Source organism: Lissotriton vulgaris, chromosome 6 (assembly GCF_964263255.1).
Source record: "Lissotriton vulgaris chromosome 6, aLisVul1.2, whole genome shotgun sequence".
Classification (NCBI taxonomy): domain Eukaryota; kingdom Metazoa; phylum Chordata; class Amphibia; order Caudata; family Salamandridae; genus Lissotriton; species Lissotriton vulgaris.
The window spans coordinates 853,367,895-853,385,790 of record NC_141694.1 but is presented as its reverse complement, the minus strand read 5'-3'; positions in this window follow the sequence as shown (position 1 = coordinate 853,385,790).

Genomic DNA, 17,896 nt, shown 5'->3' with positions numbered 1-17,896 from the left:
TGATGTAGGCAATCTAGATGTCATTTGAAGATTTCTAAATGTTTCGGAAATGTGGGGTAAACATCTGTTTTTTGATAGCCAACTTTAAAAGTGTTATCTCTGATTCATTCTTTCCTTGTTTTTACCAATTGTGAGATCTTCAAATTTGGTACTTGATGTTATGCCTTATTAATGAATGTTTATTCTGGGGCAGGTTATTCTACCTCATCTTGAGACTTGGGCGAGTAATATTGGGATAATGTCAAAAATGCAATATGGCTTTAGGAGGGGGATGGGTACCACAGAACAGTGCATCAATTTCCCCCTGATTATGGGAAAGTACATGAAGGCCAGGAGGGTCTCTATCCACCTGGCCTTCATGGACTTGCCCAGTGCCTTTGACACCGTTAATGGGAGAAATTGTGGGGACTAATGGAGAAAATGGGTATTGAAGAAGTTCTCATCTCCCTTTTGCGTAGGCTTTATACTTCCACCACTGTCACAATATGATATGGCCATCGTGGGGAGAAGACTAGGCCTGTTGTTTCAACAGAAGGTGTTCGGCAGGGGTGCATCTTAGCTCCATTTCTCTTTTTATTGTATACTAATGGCTTAGTGTAATTTTTAATAGAAAAGGGACATGATTTTCCTTGAATAGGAGTCAATCCGGTCCCATTGTTGTTTGTTGTCACACGTGAATGACACTGTGTTAATGGCCTTGACAGCCAACAGTCTCCAAAAATCATTGGGTACCTTCACAGATTTTATGTTAGCATTGGACCTAAAAGTGAATTCTATTAAATCATATATCATGGTATGTGGCCCCAAACCAACTAAAACAAAAACATTTGTAGTAAGAGGCAAGACCGTTGATAAGCTGTCTAATTTTACATATTTGGGAAACATTTTTAATGAAAAAATGAATTGGGATTCTCTCATTACATCAAGGGTTCAACACACTAGCCTTGTAATGTAGGGTTTATTCCGCTTTACCTGTAAGTTAGGCCATAAGCCAGTGACAGAGATGACCACCCTGTACAAAGCTAAAGGCTTATCTGTAGCATCTTACGGAGCAGGGGTGTAGGGTCATCACAAAAGCCTCCTTTTACATGTTGTAGAAAATAATTTTATTAAAAGGCAACTAATGATTCCAAATAGCACCCCCACACATTTTTGCCATTCTGTGGTGGGATTGGATTACCTAGAGGATCAAATTGTTACTGCCCCTTTGCTCCTCTGGGCCAAAATGTGGCTGTCGGAGGACTTAACATTTTCAAGGGAGGTTATCAAGGACTGTACCAATTTTGATAGCGCTTTAGCCATCCCCTGGCTCCGATTTATCAGAGATACATTTTATGAGATTGGTCTGGGGCACTACTTTGATGATCCTGCTAGCATCCAAACGGATGCCAAGCCCACTATAAAAGAGGCATATAAGGCTGAGGTGAATATGCGCAGGCAACATTTGGTGGTGCTAAGTCAAACATGTTTGCCCATTATTCAACAGCTATTTTATTTATCTTTTACAACAAATGTACATACATGATTATTTATGACTAGATTTCGCATTTGCACTTCCTATTGGCATTTCCCCACAATCAGGATGGGCTGACAAACTTATCCCTTGCCCATGTGACAATGTAGCAGGTCAGAGCACCCTGCACTTTATTCTGTTTTGCCCACTTTATAAATAGCTGAGGTTCAGTTTATAGCCCCACTTTTGAGGGGACTCCGTCCTTGTATCTACATAGATGGTTTTAAATGTTTGCACTCTTCTTCTATCAACTGTTTCTATTTGCACTACTTTTACTAATTACATTAAAACTGCAATGCTAATGAGAAAACGATATGAGTCACAATAGATAGGCAGGCACTTTATTTTTTTATACTTCTCGCATAACAACTTTCTTATATTAATGAAATTTGATGATTGCCATTACACCTTGTTGTTCTGGGAATTGGGCATGTGAGACTTTATTTCTCTGGAAATCGCAAACTGCTTAAATTAAATGAAAGGCTGGGTTTTATTGATATTTATTTATGTTACTGCACAAACTTGGTATAGAAAAAAGTATTATGTACGTTTGTCAAGCTTTTATCGTCCATGGAACCGAATGAAGTTATTTTCTGAATTTTTGACTTTCATTGTTTATTGATATTTGTATACCTTCCTTCAATTGAACGATTTGCTGTGCTCAGGAGTTCCCCAAAAAATATTCTGCATTTGGGATGGTGGGACAGCCACTTATATGCATTACTTGATGTTATTTTCTCTTGTTAGATACCACTACACATAGGTTCTGAACATTTAGTCCTAAATGTTGAAAAATGTCTCATTTTAGTTCTGACTAAAGAAATAAAGCAGATTCAATTAGGTATGTAGATGGTCTTTTTCTAATCTAAGAGGGATTATCAAACTTGCTTGCAAAGGTTTCTATCGATCTTATAGTTGACAGTAAGTAAATCATAAATAAAAAAATTACCAGGGTCAGATCAACGTATGTTTTCTGGATTTGAAACTCAATGTCTAAGATTTATTTCTGGAGACATATATGGAGTTTTGTAATTTTTTAGAAGAAAAAGCCATCTACAATCGAACTCAATGGTTCCTCCTTCACATGGTTGACCTAGTGATAAGCTTGAGAAACAAAACATTCAGCTGCTCAGGCAGGATTTCAATCTAGGGTCATGTTTTTGTTCTACAGGATCTGTTTGAAAGCATGTGAAAAGTCAGGGAGGCAGCGTTTAGTTAATAAATATTGGCTGGTCAATTTTATTTTAATAAAATCACAAGGTTTATTCTGAGGGCTGTGTTGAATGTCTACTAAAAAGAAAAAACCTCAGTATAATACAAATACATGGGTAGTAAATCGGTATTCGACAAAAAAATTGCATTAAAAATATTAAGGCCCAGAAAAATCATGATGCAGAAATATTGTTTACAAAAATGTCGATTTTTAAGGTAAGTGATATCAATGTCAAAAATATCTATGTTGTTAACATAATTTTCCAAAATATAGTCGTAAGAAATATCATTTTTTAATTATCTTTATGTATTTTAGTATATGTTTCAATTGTATATTTATAAGTTGTTTGCAATTGTTCGTATAAATATTGTTAATACTTTTAAATATACATTGTAAACTTGTAGTTGTTTTTAAATGGAATTTAATTGATTTTGTATTGTGATTTTTTTTGTTATAGCAGGTTGTGGGGTTCATAGGGGTACAGGGTGGGAATACAATTAATTATAATCAATTAATTAATGTATTCATTGAATTAATATTTAATATTTAATTAGTAATCTATTATGCTAATTATGTAAATATTTTATTTTTAAAGTTGTAATTTAGGTGGGATTTGTAGGAGAAAACGGTGGGAAGTTAAATAATTAAAGCTAATAATTTTGTATTAATATAAATATTTAATTTATAATTAATTTTGTAAATTGTGTAATTAATATATTTTTCAGGTGCGGGTTGTTGGGTTTGTAGGGGTACATGGTGGGAAGTTAATTAAGAAATAGATTTATTGATAGAAAAATGTTTATGTATTATTTAATATTTAATTGATATGCATGAATTATTATATTTTTTAAGTTATATTTTAGGTGTGTGTTCTTTAGTTTGTAGACGAATAGCGATGGAAAATATTTAAGTAATAATAAAATAACAATTGTTTATTCATTTATTGAAAATGGTTTTATTTATCACTTACTATGTTAATTGTGTTACACTTTTTATTTCAATTACATTTTAATTGCTGGCTGTTATGTTTGTGGGAATGTAGGGCGTCATTATGATGACGGTCGCACCTACCGTTCGACTGCCACTGCAGCGATCTGATTCTGACCACCGAGGCTGGGAATGTTCCCCCCACCGTATAACAGTGCAACTGCTGCTACCGTAGTGGTCTTATCTACAACAGTATGTAAAGGTTAATGGACAAGTGCACAGCTATAGGTTGACTCTTTATGAAAGAAATGTTTAAATGGTAGAGTATGTGCTCCCAGGTGTCGTCCTCGGCCCAATGGACGAGAGGTACTCAAAGCATGAAGTGCTATCAATGGAAAACTGATAGCATCCCTTAGGGCACACTGTATGGCGATTCTTGCCTCCAAAGTTTAAAGAAACACGATTGTTAAATTTTCTTGAACAAAAGGTTTTTAATCTATTGTATTCAATTCGGTATGTTGATCCACATACTCAATGCAACAATGTATTCAACATTATTTCTCCTGCTCCAATGCATTTCGGACAGTTGTCCTTCGTCGGGGAGCATCTAGAAGAACGACATACACAAAGAACCTATGTATATTCCTTACTTACTAAGTCTGAAATGTGCTAGTGCAACTAACTCAATCAATCAGAAAACGTGCTCATGGATGTGATTGTGTGACAGTTGGTGATTTAAAAGTGTGAACGAAAACCAGATGTAAAACGGGTGAAAAGTGAGCGATGTGGTCACGTGACGCTTTGTGGTTTGAATAAGTGAACAAAAGCCGGCTTATAAAACGGGTGCGGAGTGGACGTTTACACGAACTAGATGAACTGATTTAATGAATTAAAAGTTTGACCGGTCGGTGCAGGTAAACCTCATCATAACAAACTGAATCCGAATGTGCCCAAACTTTTAGTGCATTGTTAACCCCAGCGTTACAAACGGCTGATGTAAAACGGCAGATACTACGGATTAAGTGCTAGTTCGTAACGGGTGCTCTGTAAACTTACATTCAGAAGAAAATCATGACGAGTTGGTTCGCGCAGGTTCAAAAAGCTCTGCAATGGGTTAGGAGGTTAACGCGGAAGTGTCAGTTAAATCGGAAGTGTAGGTCACATGATTAAAACTAGAGCTAAACAAAGGACTATCGGTCAGTGTGTATGAGTCCTGATTACTAAAGCATGGTAAATAACACAAATAAAACTGCACATAAAAAAATAATACTACGCTCTGAAATGCAAAATACGGGTAAACAAAGCATGATTGCATCATCTAAGAACAGAATAATAAAGAATACTTGGTATAGCAACAAGGAGAATTGTCCAGAACTAATGATCCCAACATGGGGATATCTGCAAACGTTATTTATAGATAACATGAGAATTTGATGCGTTCATTTAACCCATATGGACTCATCGACTGTAGTCTGTATAGCCAGTAGTTTTCTCTTTGGAGTAAATACTTGTTATTGTCTCTTCCCTCCACTTTGTTTATGACTTCCAGGATAGTGTATTTCAATTGAGAAACAGCATGTTTCTTTTCATTGAAATGGGTTGCTACTGTGGATTTTTGATTCATGGTGCGGATGTTGGACTTATGTTCGTTTAAACGTATTTTTATTTTTCGCTCAGTTTTGCCAACATAGGTTTTTCCACATGGACATTTTAGAAGATAAACGCAATTATTGGTGTCGCAAGTGGCTGTAACCTGTAGATGAATTTTATGTCCTTTCATGGGGTGTGTTATTTCTGTGCCAGTTATTATATTGGGACAGTTGTTGCAATTATTGCATGGTCTGGTTCCATGGGATTGAAGATCCAGTGCTTTAGTCTGTTGGAGGATTTCTCCCAAATTTTTACCCCTGGTGTAGGCAAACAATGGTAAAGCTATCAGTTTTCCATTGATAGCACTTATCTACAACAGTGCACATACCCCCGAATATGCCGCTGCAAGGATATACAAACTCTCAGGAAACTTGCTTTTTAATATTATGCTGATATAGAATCAGCATAACACATACTTCAACTCCCAGCATGCATGAACATTGCAACTCACCTGAGAGGCCAACCGGAAGGCAATTACCAATCAGCATGCAGAAGAGGAGAGAGGGTGTGTCACTGCTTCTGTGAATTGCCAGCAAACCTATGAAGACGGTGCAGGCAGCTCTGAATTGCATCAGGCCATGATCACAATCCGAAAGGAAATGCCTTTTTTGAAAAATAAAAGGTCCTGGTGAGTCATCCACTGTGAGTGGATCTTCGTATCAGGGCAGCTATGGAACAAAATTTTTGTCTATATGTTTTCGATATTAGTGTAAAACAAAATTTTTGTTTTGATGTTTTTGTACTTCCCTATATAGGTGTATAAAAATATATTTTGGTGCTCGATTTTTTTGTGCTCGATATTTTTGACAAAATATTTCTGTTGCACATAATTTCTGGTTTCGATATTATGAGAGTGACCTCAATAAGTAAGCACGTACCATGCACTGCATTTGCCATAATGCTAAGAGGAGAACTGGGCTGGGAGGTGAAGCAGTGTGCTCCCACCCCTTTTTTGTTTGAAAAGGCTCCCTTGAGCCATTGAGCTGACGAGCTTGTGGAGATGCACCTGTGTGCCTGTGAGAGGTACTGACACCTGAACGGACTGTGACAGCCTGCTCAGCAACCCCAGATTAAATTAGTTTTTATCTCTACTGATGACGGATGATATCCAGAAACACATGTCTAGAGATGTACAGCACTAACCTGAACCAACCTTGCTGGCATAATCCAGTAAATACTCAAGTAAGCATGTACCATGAACTGCATTTACCTCAATCCTAAGGGGCGAACTGTGCTGGGAGGTGAAGCAGTGTGCTACCACCCCTTTCTGTTTGAAAAGGCTCCCTTGAGCCATTGAGCCAAAGAGCTTGTGAAGATGCATCTGTGCGATGTACTGAGACCTGAAAGGATTGTGGCAGCCTGCTCAGCAACCCCAGATTAAATTCGTTTTTATCTCCACTGATGACGAGGATATCCAGAAACACATGTCTAGAGATGTACAGCACTAACCTGCACCAATTTTGGTGGAATACTCCAGTAAATATTCAAGTAAGCATGTACCATGATCTGCATTTACCATCATGATAAGGGGTGAACTGTGCTGGGAGGTGAAGCAGTGTCCTCCCACCCCTTTCTGTTCAATAAATTCCCAATAAAGGAATATAATGATTATAATTCAATAGATCTAGGTGATACAATTGCATTAAGAACATCACAGGACTATACCCCAAACTTGACTGCCAAACAAACCAAATGCCAAACTAAAACCTTAAACTCCATTCCTGAGTGAAATTACTGCACAAAAGTTGCAGACAGTTTGGCATATAGATCCACGAACAACAATAAATGTATATTCATCCCCACATACAAGTCAAAGAGGTACTTTGATGTGTTAAACAGTGGTGATATCCTTAAACTTCTAAGTTTTATAAAGGGGATGTCACAACTAACATCCACCAATGCAATAGCTATGGAGTTCCATCCTCTACCCAAGCAACAGGAGAACGAAGCAACTTTGGTGACCTGGGACTCATGGAAACATCTTACTTGGGCCCAGATTTACAAAGGTTTCATGCACTGCAGCTCAGCTCCCAATGTTGGTTCACTACGTGACATGGTGTGAGCAGGAGAGCACCATAATCTCCAGGGATATGGCACTCTCATCCCTCTCTCTTGAGCTGGAGCAGAATATTTCTGCCAAGTGATGCAAACACACCTTTGCATCATAGTGCAAGGATGTGTGCATGCCTCTAAAATAGGTTTTGAACTGGAAGGATACCCTTCCAGTACAAAATATTATGACTAGACAAGTTTAAAAAAAAATCTACTTTGTCTGTGTGCTGTCCAGTGCAGCACATATGCAAAGTATGAAAAGAAAGTGGAGATGAAAATATAGCTCCTTTTAACGCATGCTATCCAGCAGCATTATTTTTGGTGCAAAAATATTTTGGGGCTAATGTTAGTAGATAGTGGTTTCTATCAAAAAGACTGAGGTTGCATGGGAATGCCCATGCACTACCCATGTAATGCCACTGATTGCTGGAACAATTTTATAAGTGAAGGTGCTGCCATTAATGTTATATCTCTGAAGTCATGAGGATTGTGGAAAACCCAAATGTCACATAAATAAAAAGTGTAGGAAATGTGCATTCCCATTCAGCAGGAGAGTGGTAAGGGTATAGTATGTAGCCAGTACTGCAATTAGGAGCACTGGTGTGGTATAGCACTGTCATATCTAGACAGCAACTTTTCCTTTAAAAGGGCCGCTAAATTTGCAAAGTCATGCAGTTTTACTGGTAATACTATATAGGGCATAACCGATTATGTGTGGAAATCAGGTTTCATGGAATGTTTACCATTTGTGTATCACAAAGTGTCTAGATTTGCTTTCATCCTCTGAAAAAAATGCGTTACCATCACACTTCAGAATTACAAAAAAGTACTTAATGTGTTATATCATGATTGCTGATAGATTTTGAAATATGTGTAGAGTTAATTTACAGATATTTAAATGTTGTGTATTAAAAAAAACGTAACTGGCATCCTACAGTCTTTCATTTTACTTTCTGTAACCCAGAAATATTATCACCTAGGTCCACCCTCCTTACAGTTAAAGAAGTAAAAATAAACACTAGTTTCTGAATCAGGAGAACATTTGTCAGAAGATATAGCTTGACATTTGACCTTTGTCTTTGAAAGTGGAGCAAATATGACAAAATAAACACAAACGTTAAAGGCAAATGTATTGCTCATTCGCCTTCTACAGTCCAGCATATGTATTTTGGGGGTACTGCACCCCTACTTCCAGCACCTATGGAAACACCCCCATGACGATAAGAAATACAAAACAGCTCCTTGAGCTGGTTTGTGTTACCTTTCCCTATCCACCAACCCAAATACCAACGTGTGTTGAAATCCTTAAAAACATTTTGCCATTGGATTGTGTTAAAACATTAACACAAAACTTTGAAAATCTTGGCCTGTGTATTATCAAAGGAACATGTATTTTCCCATTGGGAAATAAACATTTCAGGCAAATTAAGTCTAGCATATCTAGAGATCTTACTCCTTCCACCTGCCCATGAGATAACTTCACCCTTCCTGGGGGGATCAAAGGGAGCAAACGATGCCTAATAACATTAAAACAATTGCTTTATACTAAGAGGTGCTTTAAGGCTGCAAAACTTCAATGGTAAAAAGAGTCTCAATTTAAACATACATCTTAATACAAACTTCAGAAGATACTGAAAACTCAAAAACACAATGTAGCAGGAAACTAATTGGACTTGGCTCTGCCCAACACAAGCCATACCAAACTGGGGTCACTGATTCGCTCCCTCCCCAAGGTTTTTCATAAACGCTACAGATCTGCTCATGGAATTTCAGCAGCTTGGCACACACAGCGTGAGATGAAAGTGTAACAAGAATTGAGCAAACGTTTGACAATTTGCTATTTCAGGAAATGTGGTCTGAATCTGACTTCCCAATGATTGGATACTTCAAATTCACCTTACTAGCAAAAAGGAAATTTGGCAAAGGCCAGCACAAGGGAGAGCTAGCCATCTATGTAGCATCAAGATTGAATTTACACATAATTCACTTGAACCTAGATGGATCTTGGATTAATGGGATATGAACTCCAAACTGGAACCTGGCATCTCGAACCCTACCAACGTCTACATAAATACATATGCAATGCAAGCATGGATAAGCAAAACCAATAGGTCGCACCTATAAGAGATCTAAAGCCATTCTCAATGTTTTTTAATCATGTTGTACAGCAGGGCAGATGCTGTGCAACATGGCTAAAAGTAAAGAAAATGAAAGTCCTATGATGGGTCAACTACAGCCACTTTTATTTATGTTTTACTTTCAGCCATGTTGCACAGCGGCTGTGCTTGTAAGCAATATAACTAAAAAACATTGGCAAAGCTGATAGACCTTTGCCAATGCTGTTGTCATATACATTTTTTACTATATCAGACCATGACTTATCACTCACATTGAGACTGTTTCACGTGTGGCTGCATAGTGATGTTGTGGGCAGAGGGCAGCGGCACAGTAAGGGTGCTCGAGCCCCAAGGCACACAATAAAAGCAAGGAAAAGGTGCCTTTCTAGGGCCACTATGACTTGTTAAAGACAACCATCATTAGGGTGCATTTGGTCCTTCACGCCTCACTCAGTGCCAATGTACATGCAGTTCTACTGATAGCTACGCCATTTCACTCACTAAAATCACGTGACCTGCAACGGGACTGGTCGGCACTGCTCATTTGAATGTTCTGCATCTTCAGGGGGTTGTATTGATGATTTGCTGTCTCAAATAGAGCGAAAGCTCAGTTGACAACCTATTCATAAATGTGATTTAAAAAATGTGTGTCGCAAGCTCAGTTTCAATTAAATCTGCTCTATGTTCCATCCGTTTAAATAAAATGCATGGGATTGGTTTCGGAATAATAAAAGCCACGTTTCAATACATATATTAAAATTGGAAATCATTCCCAATAAACACTAGATTCTACATACAGTCTAATATTACTAAACCTATTCTGTCATACAACTATAAACTGATCACAATTGAGAGAAAGTATCTGCTTAGTTAGAAATGTTAAGTTAGTTTGAGTTCTTCTGTTAGAAAGACTACCAACGGTACCCGTCTCACTTTCGTTTTATTTATTATCGCATGTATTTAGTGTCAGCAATACAGAAAGGCTTTCATAGTTAATCAATCAATCAAGCATTTGTAGAGCGCATGACTCACCCGTGAGGGTCTCAAGGTGCTAAGGAGGAGGGGGTAGGCAGCTACTGGTCGAACAGCCAAGTCTTGAGGAGTGTCCTGAAGGTCATCAGGTCCTGGGTCCAGTGCAGGTGGACAGGGAGGGTGTTCCATGTCTTACCGGAAAGGTGGGAGACTGATCTGCCACCTGTGGTTGCTCGGCGGATGCGTGGGACGGTGGCGAGTGCAAAGTCGGAGAAGCGAAGCTGGCGGTTCTGGGCGTAGAAGGATAGCCACTCATCGCTGGTTCGTCATGGTGGAGTGCTTTGTGAGCGTGGGTGAAGAGTTTGAAGGTGATTCTCTTGTTGACAGGGAGCCAATGCAGATCTCCTAGGTGAGTGGTGATGTGGCGATAGAGTCCGAAGATGAGGGGTGCAGAGGCGTTTTTTATGCAGTGTAGTCTCTCCTGGAGTGTAGCCATGGTTCCTGCATAGAGGGCATTACCGTAGTCCACCTTGTTGCTGGCGAGTGCTTGGTGACTGTTCTCCTGTTTTCAGTTGGGATCCATCTATAGATCTTGCGGAGCATGCAGAGGGTGTTGAAGCAGGGGGAGGAGACAGTGTTGACTTGCTGGGTCAAAGAAAGCGTTGAGTCCAGGATAAACCCCAGATTTCGTTAGTGGGTGTTGGGGCAGCTCCCAGCATGGTTGGCCACCAGGAGTCATCCCTTGCGGAGGCGAAGTGGGTGGAGCCGAGGATGAGGATCTCCATCTTGTCTGAGTTCAGTTTCAGTCGGCACTCTTTGATGGCCATCATTCCCTCGTGGAGGTTGGATTTGGTGGTGGCCGGGTCGTTGGTGAGGGAGAGGTTCAGCTGGGTGTTGTCAGTGTAAGAGACGATGTTGAGGTGGTGTGCTTGGACGATGTTGGCGAGTGGTGCCATGTAGAAGTTGAACAGGGTCGGGCTGAGGGATGATCCTTGGGGTACGCCGTAGGTGATCGTGGTGGCTTCAGATGGGAACGGGGAGGTGGATTCTGCGGGTTCTGCCAGTGAGGAAGGAGGTGATCCAGTACAGGGTTTTGCCTTGGATCCCTGCCTTGTGGAGCTGTGTGCACAGGGTGTGGTGGTAGACGGTGTCGCAGGCAGCCGAGAGGTCTAGGAGGATGAGGGCCGCAGTTTCGCACTTGTCCAGTATGGCTCTGATGTCGTCGATAAGGGTGGTTTTAGTGCTGTGGATTCTGCGGAAGCTGGATTGGGAGAAGTACAAGACGTTGTACTCCTCCAGGAAGTGGGTTTGTTCTAGGGGTGGGCGGAATTCGCGTAATCGCGTTACGCAAATCTTTGCGAAACAGTAAAAAATCTCCGCGAACACGCGAAATTGCTTGTTTGCGATGCTTTTTTACTGTTCACAATCACTGTTTGCATGCTTGGGGGAAATATCTCATGAACACGCATTTTGTGAATGCAAACAACCAAAAATATTTGCGAAGTCGCGGAATGCAGAATTTTGGGCAATTTCGCGTTCTCCGCGGAAGGCGAAGTTACCCAAATTCCGCAAATTCCGCGAGCGGAATGGAATTTGTCGCCCAGGGCCTAGCCAGTTGGCTGTTGGAGGTTTTCTCAATGACTTTAGCCAGGAACGGGAGCAGGGAGATGTGTCAGAAGTACTTGAAGTCCTTTGGGTCCGCCTTTGGTTTCTTGAGGAGGGCATTGATCTCAGCATGTTTCCAGCTCTCTGGGAAAGTGGCGGTCTCGAAGGAGCTGTTGATGATCTTTTGGAGATGGGGTGCGATGCTAGAGCTTGCCTTGTTGAAGATGTGGTGATGGCAGTGGCCGGAGGGTGAGTTGGAGTCAATAGTGTTCATGATTTTGATTGTGTCATCGTCATTGACGTTGTTCCAGGAGAGCAGGAGGTTGTTGTGCTTGATGGGTGTTGAGTCAGGGGTGTCAGTGTCAGTCGGCACCTGGGTGTCGAAGCTGTTGTGGATGTATGGGATCTTGCGGTGGAAGAGGGTAGAAAGGCAGTCCCAGATTTCTTGTGACGGTGGTACGTCGTTGGAGCTGGAGCTGGGGGTGGTGAGTTCTTTCACGGTGTTGAAGAGCTCTTTGCTGTTTTGTGCGTTGTGTTCGATGTTTACCTTGAAGGAGGTTCTTTTGGCGGATCAGATGCGTTGGTGGTGTTTGCGTCTGGCATTCATGAGGGCTGCGTGGTTATCTGGTGTCTGGTCGTTGCGCCATTGCCTCTCGAGTCTTCTGCGGGTGTGCTTGGAGTTCTGGAGGTCGGCATTGAACCAGATGGCTCTTGTGTCGGTGCGCCTGTTGGAGGGTTTCCTGATTGGGGCGAGGGTGTTGGCTAGGCCTGGGCAGTAAATACCATTCCACTCGCGGAATTTGAAGAATTTGGGTAATTTTGAGTTCTGCAGAGAACACAGAATTGACAAAAACTCTGCGATCCTTCGCTTTGCTGAACTTTTTTCTTGTTCGCACTTTCAAAATGCATGTTCATGAGATGTTTCTCCCCAAACACGCAAACAGCGCCCGTGAACAGGAAAAAAGCATCGCGAATGGGCCAAACAAGCAATTCCGCGTGTTTGTGGAACTTTTACGTGCTCACAGTGATTCTTTATCATTTTGCAGAGCTTTGCGTAGCAAGACTATGCAAATTCCGCCCAACCCTAGTGTTGGCACAGTCGTCAATCCATTGTCTGAAGTTGTGGGCTGCTGCATCTGTCTCGGAGGGCTCGGGTGGAGGGTTTCGGGTGAGTGTGGTGATGAGCTGGTCCTCAGTGACTTTTTTCCATTTGTGGTGTGGGATGTGTAATGATTGGTTGTGTGCAGTGTGTTTCTCGAAGGAGAAGTGGAAGAAGTGGTAGTCGGTCCAGTGGAGTTCAGTGGCATGGCTGAAGATGTTGTGTTATTGGTGGTGAAGATGTGGTCTGGTGTGTGTCCAGCGGAGTGAGTGGGTGTCGTGATGAGTTGTTTGAGTCCGAGGCTGGCGAGGTTGGCGATCAGTGTTGTGTAGTTGTTGTTGTTGGCATTTTTGAGGTGGAAATTCAGGTCTCCGAGGAGGATGTAGCCTTTGGAGGCGAGGGCGTGCGTGCTGATGAGTTCGGTGATGGATTCGCTGAACTGATTGAAACAATGTACAGTAAAGTAGATGAAAAATAAAAATTACCACTATTTGAAGAGGTGGAGGGGAAGAGAAATCATACTTTTCCCAAGTATTTCACATTTTGTCAGCAACTGTTGTGACTGCTAGAACAACACACTGTTATTAGTGCTTGAAGTCTCCTGTCCTTAGGAGATAGCTTGGTGACACCATTAAATCAAAGCCCCCGTTTTATGCAATTTTCTGCTCACAGGTTTCTTTTGCAGTCAATCCCCGTAACGTAGATGAACTGCCTCTCATTTGAGATGAGGAGTCGAGGAGGCCCTGAGTAGTGCTTAGATATTGATTATGGATTGACACTACCATCTAGGAAGCACCAATCATTTAATGAGTGCCTCTTGATGCATGCAGCATCGGTGACATGTGATGACTACTGTGCATGTGGCAGGGTAGCTGTCGGTTGTGGAGGTGGCTGTTGGCTGTGTAATAGTCTGTCTGTGTGTGGAGGGAGTGATTGTTGAGTGTATTTGTGGTAGGATATTATCTGGTGTGGGGGGAGTTCTTGGGGTCTAAGCTTGTCCCTGGTACACAAGACAGATCTGCTTACACAAGGCGCACTAGCGCCTTTTTTCTCCCCTTTTGGCCTAGATGTGGTGAAACAATCAACCTCAATGACAATCCTTATCTTCCGCTTCGAGACACATATAAAGAAAGAATTGTTTCTGTGGCTCTTTCAGTGCATATCTCAAAGGCTCAATCTACACTTTCCATGTCTGTGGATTGTATTTAAGTGCCATGGGTAGCAAGTGTTACTATTATCATATTTAACCCACTCAATATACTGACTTTGAAAGGTTGGAATACTGCTAGTGTGTTGCGCAAACGCTTTACACATTGCCTCTGGGTTAAGTCTGACTGCTCGTGCCAAGCTACCAAGGGGGTGAGCAGGGGTTACCTTCAGCGTGTAACTCCCTTGCCCTGACTAGAGTGGTGGATTCTGCCTGGCTTATGCGCAAGCCCTAGCCAACCAGAAATCCAATTTCTAACAGTATGGTTTTCAGGTATTTGGAAACAGATGATGTGCTGTGTGAACAGTACAGAAAATCTCTTGAACGTTTCTTGGTGGACATATTGATATGGAAACATTTTTGGTAGTGGTAAGTCTTCCTCTTCATCCTGCTCTTTGCATTATTTTCTATCTTCAGCAGAAGAGATCTTAACTTTGATGCTCTCTTCCTTTGAAGGAAAGGAAATTGTACAAATGAGAGAAAGCAGAGACTGTCAAAAGAGAGATGTGACACAAAAATAGTGGGGCGCCTTCCGCTGTCCCTAACTAACTGTTAGGTGGGTGCCCTGAGTGGGCACTGGGACAACCATGCACACCCAGTGAGGACCCAGGGGTCAGTGCAAAACGTGCCATATGGAGGGGGCGCGCGGGTTAAATGTAACAACCACTGGGTCAGATGTAACAACCTTTTCTCTATAAAGAGTAGATGAATGGTTCTCCCAATTATATAAAAAAATATGAAACTCTGCATGATTGATGTAGAGAAGCTGTGATTCAGAGTTTGGTTAGCTCACACATGTAATGAAGCTGCAACTATGGGAAATATATTGAGCATGCTTCAAGCCTCTTAGTCGCTCAATGTTTGCCTGTTCACTTCTGTTTCTGGTCACCTGAACTCTATTTTGGACTGAATCTAATCAGTCTAACAAAGACTTAGCATGTCATATATTGAACAGATCTCTAAAGAGGAGAGTAGGTCCTGCTGTTATCTGCCACAAATCTCTTACAGTCACCTTTACTACTGTACCTTCTACAATCTGCAAAGCCCTTTCCGCTAGCATTCTATTCTCTAAACAGCATTCATTCAAGGAAATATTACTCAACAGGCCCCCGGGCACTAAAAATTCTGTCATTGCTAATATATGCTCCTTACTGGAGGATGGTCTATGTTCTTATAATTTCACCATGCTTGGTGATTTTAACTTCCACCTATAGTCCCCTCTACGGACTGTGATAGGGCATGTTTAATGAATATCATGAATAGTACCGGCCTTGCACAACTGGTACAAGGTCCCACACATGAAGCTGGCCACACACAAGATGCCATTTCTTCTAACCACCTCTGTCTTAAACTTGTAGGCTCCCTACCGCTTACATGGTCAGATCACTCTGCGATCATATTTGAATTATCCTTTCCATGTAGCTTCCAAGTCCCTTGTACTTCTAACAGTCCTCTAATAACTTGTGCCTGGAATGAAATAGAACAAAAATCACTTGAAAAACAGTTCTCCATTTCTCTCTCATCACTACCAGACGATATTGAACTAGCCACTGCCGGTTATACGGAATGACTCCATTTGGTGTGCGCCGCTTTTGCACTGGAAAAACAGCACAGCCCAAACACTGTCATCCCACTGCCTCTTGGCATTCCAATAAACTTAGGGAGCAGAAACCTATTTTCAAGTGTCAAGAGCGCTTATGGAGAAAGAGCTACACTAGCTCAGAAAAAGAAAAATATAAAGTATGCCACTCAACGTATTACACTAATCAAATAACTGTCACAGAAAAGTCCACCAAAGAACATTTTAGCACTATGTTTAAACTGGCATCACCTTGTACAACTAATGTCCCAAGTAAACAAGCCCTTTGTGATAGGTTCACAACATTTTTCTTGAGCAAAGTGGAACAAATGTCCTCTAGTAGGAAAGAAAGCCCAGCTTTCACACAAACAAGATATATACCTAATTCAAGCAGTTAAGTCAGGCTCCACACGGATCCTTGTCCAGTAGTAGTGATTAAAAGGGTCCCAGAGCTAACAGCTGAAATACATGTTGCACTGTTTAATTCTATTTTCAACACTGGATACTTTCCTAAAACATGGCAGAAGGCATCTATCCTCCCTCTATTAAAAAAACCTAACCTAACTCCCAATGAGCCATATCATTTTTGACCCATTTTGCGGCTTCCCTTCCTTTCAAAGGAAGTTGAAAGGACCTAGAAACACTCAGTTATCACAATTCATGCATGATTACCAGCTATTAGATGCCACACAATATGGTGTTAGAGGAGGACATCGAACAGAATCAGGCCTGATTAAATCTTGGGTCAGAAAGGAGTTCCCCTGTGGTGGACTTTATAAGCAAAATCAAACCACCTGCATTCAAAGTCCTAATCACACCACCAAAATATAACACCAACACCATCAAGGGCCAAGTGCTCAAATAATATACAGGTATTTTATTAAGATATAAAACATAATAAAAAACAGCAAAGGCAGCTGTTGCCTACAATATTTAAAACAACACAGATATATACAACAATGGGAGACCTACAAGAAAAAATTGTTTCTAGTCATAAAAACAGGCTAACACATCAGATAAAAATTCATTGTTACCACATTGATTTCTTTCCTAAAATCTAACAATAATATCAAATGCCTGTTACAGTCTATAGTATGCCTTTTGACAAAGGCGATGACGCATTTCGGTGGATGTTGCTGATTGAGCACCACCTTCTACAAGACAAAAGACGATATCTCCCAAACAACAATTTTTGGAACCTGTACATAGTCACAAAGACATAAGAAAAAAAAACTATTTAAAAAGGACAGTTAACCAATGATTGGTGTCTAATATTACTGTGTAAACATTCTAGAGATATGCCACATAATCATCCATCCAAACCATACAATCATTTTATCAAGAGAAAGAGATCAGGGTAATATCTCTCTCATACATGTTATTAACACACCCATATGAATACCCAGAAAAATCTGGGCAGACTCTTCCCTTAACCTCCATAAGGCCAAGAAAAATCACAAATACCTCTTGTAAATCCAGGATATGTGTGCAGTATCAACTACAGGTATCCTTTAGTAGTCGAGTGTAAAGGGGTTGAAGAACCTCACTTTCAATTCCGCAACTCTATTGTTTCAATAAAAATCCCTTAAAAGGTGATTTAAGAGTAGCCCTTTATGTATGTGCTTATCATTGGAGAAAATACATTCCAAGATTATTTATCGTAAAAGGGAAAATCATTATTACCTCCAACTATAGGTATCATTTGTTGGTCGTGTATGATGGGCTTAAAGCATCTCACTCTAGGTCGCACACCCCTATTCTTTTGATAGAATCCCTGAAATGTGTTTCAAAAGTGGCCTTTTATGTTAGATACCTTCCACTAGGGTGCTATCAACAAAACATTCCTCAAATATTGAATGCATAGGGAGTAAGGTTGGGCGTAAAATCCGTTTCGCGGGCGAATTTGCGGATTTTCCGCGATTTCGCGATCCGCGAATCTCGCGAAATCGCGGTAAAATCCGC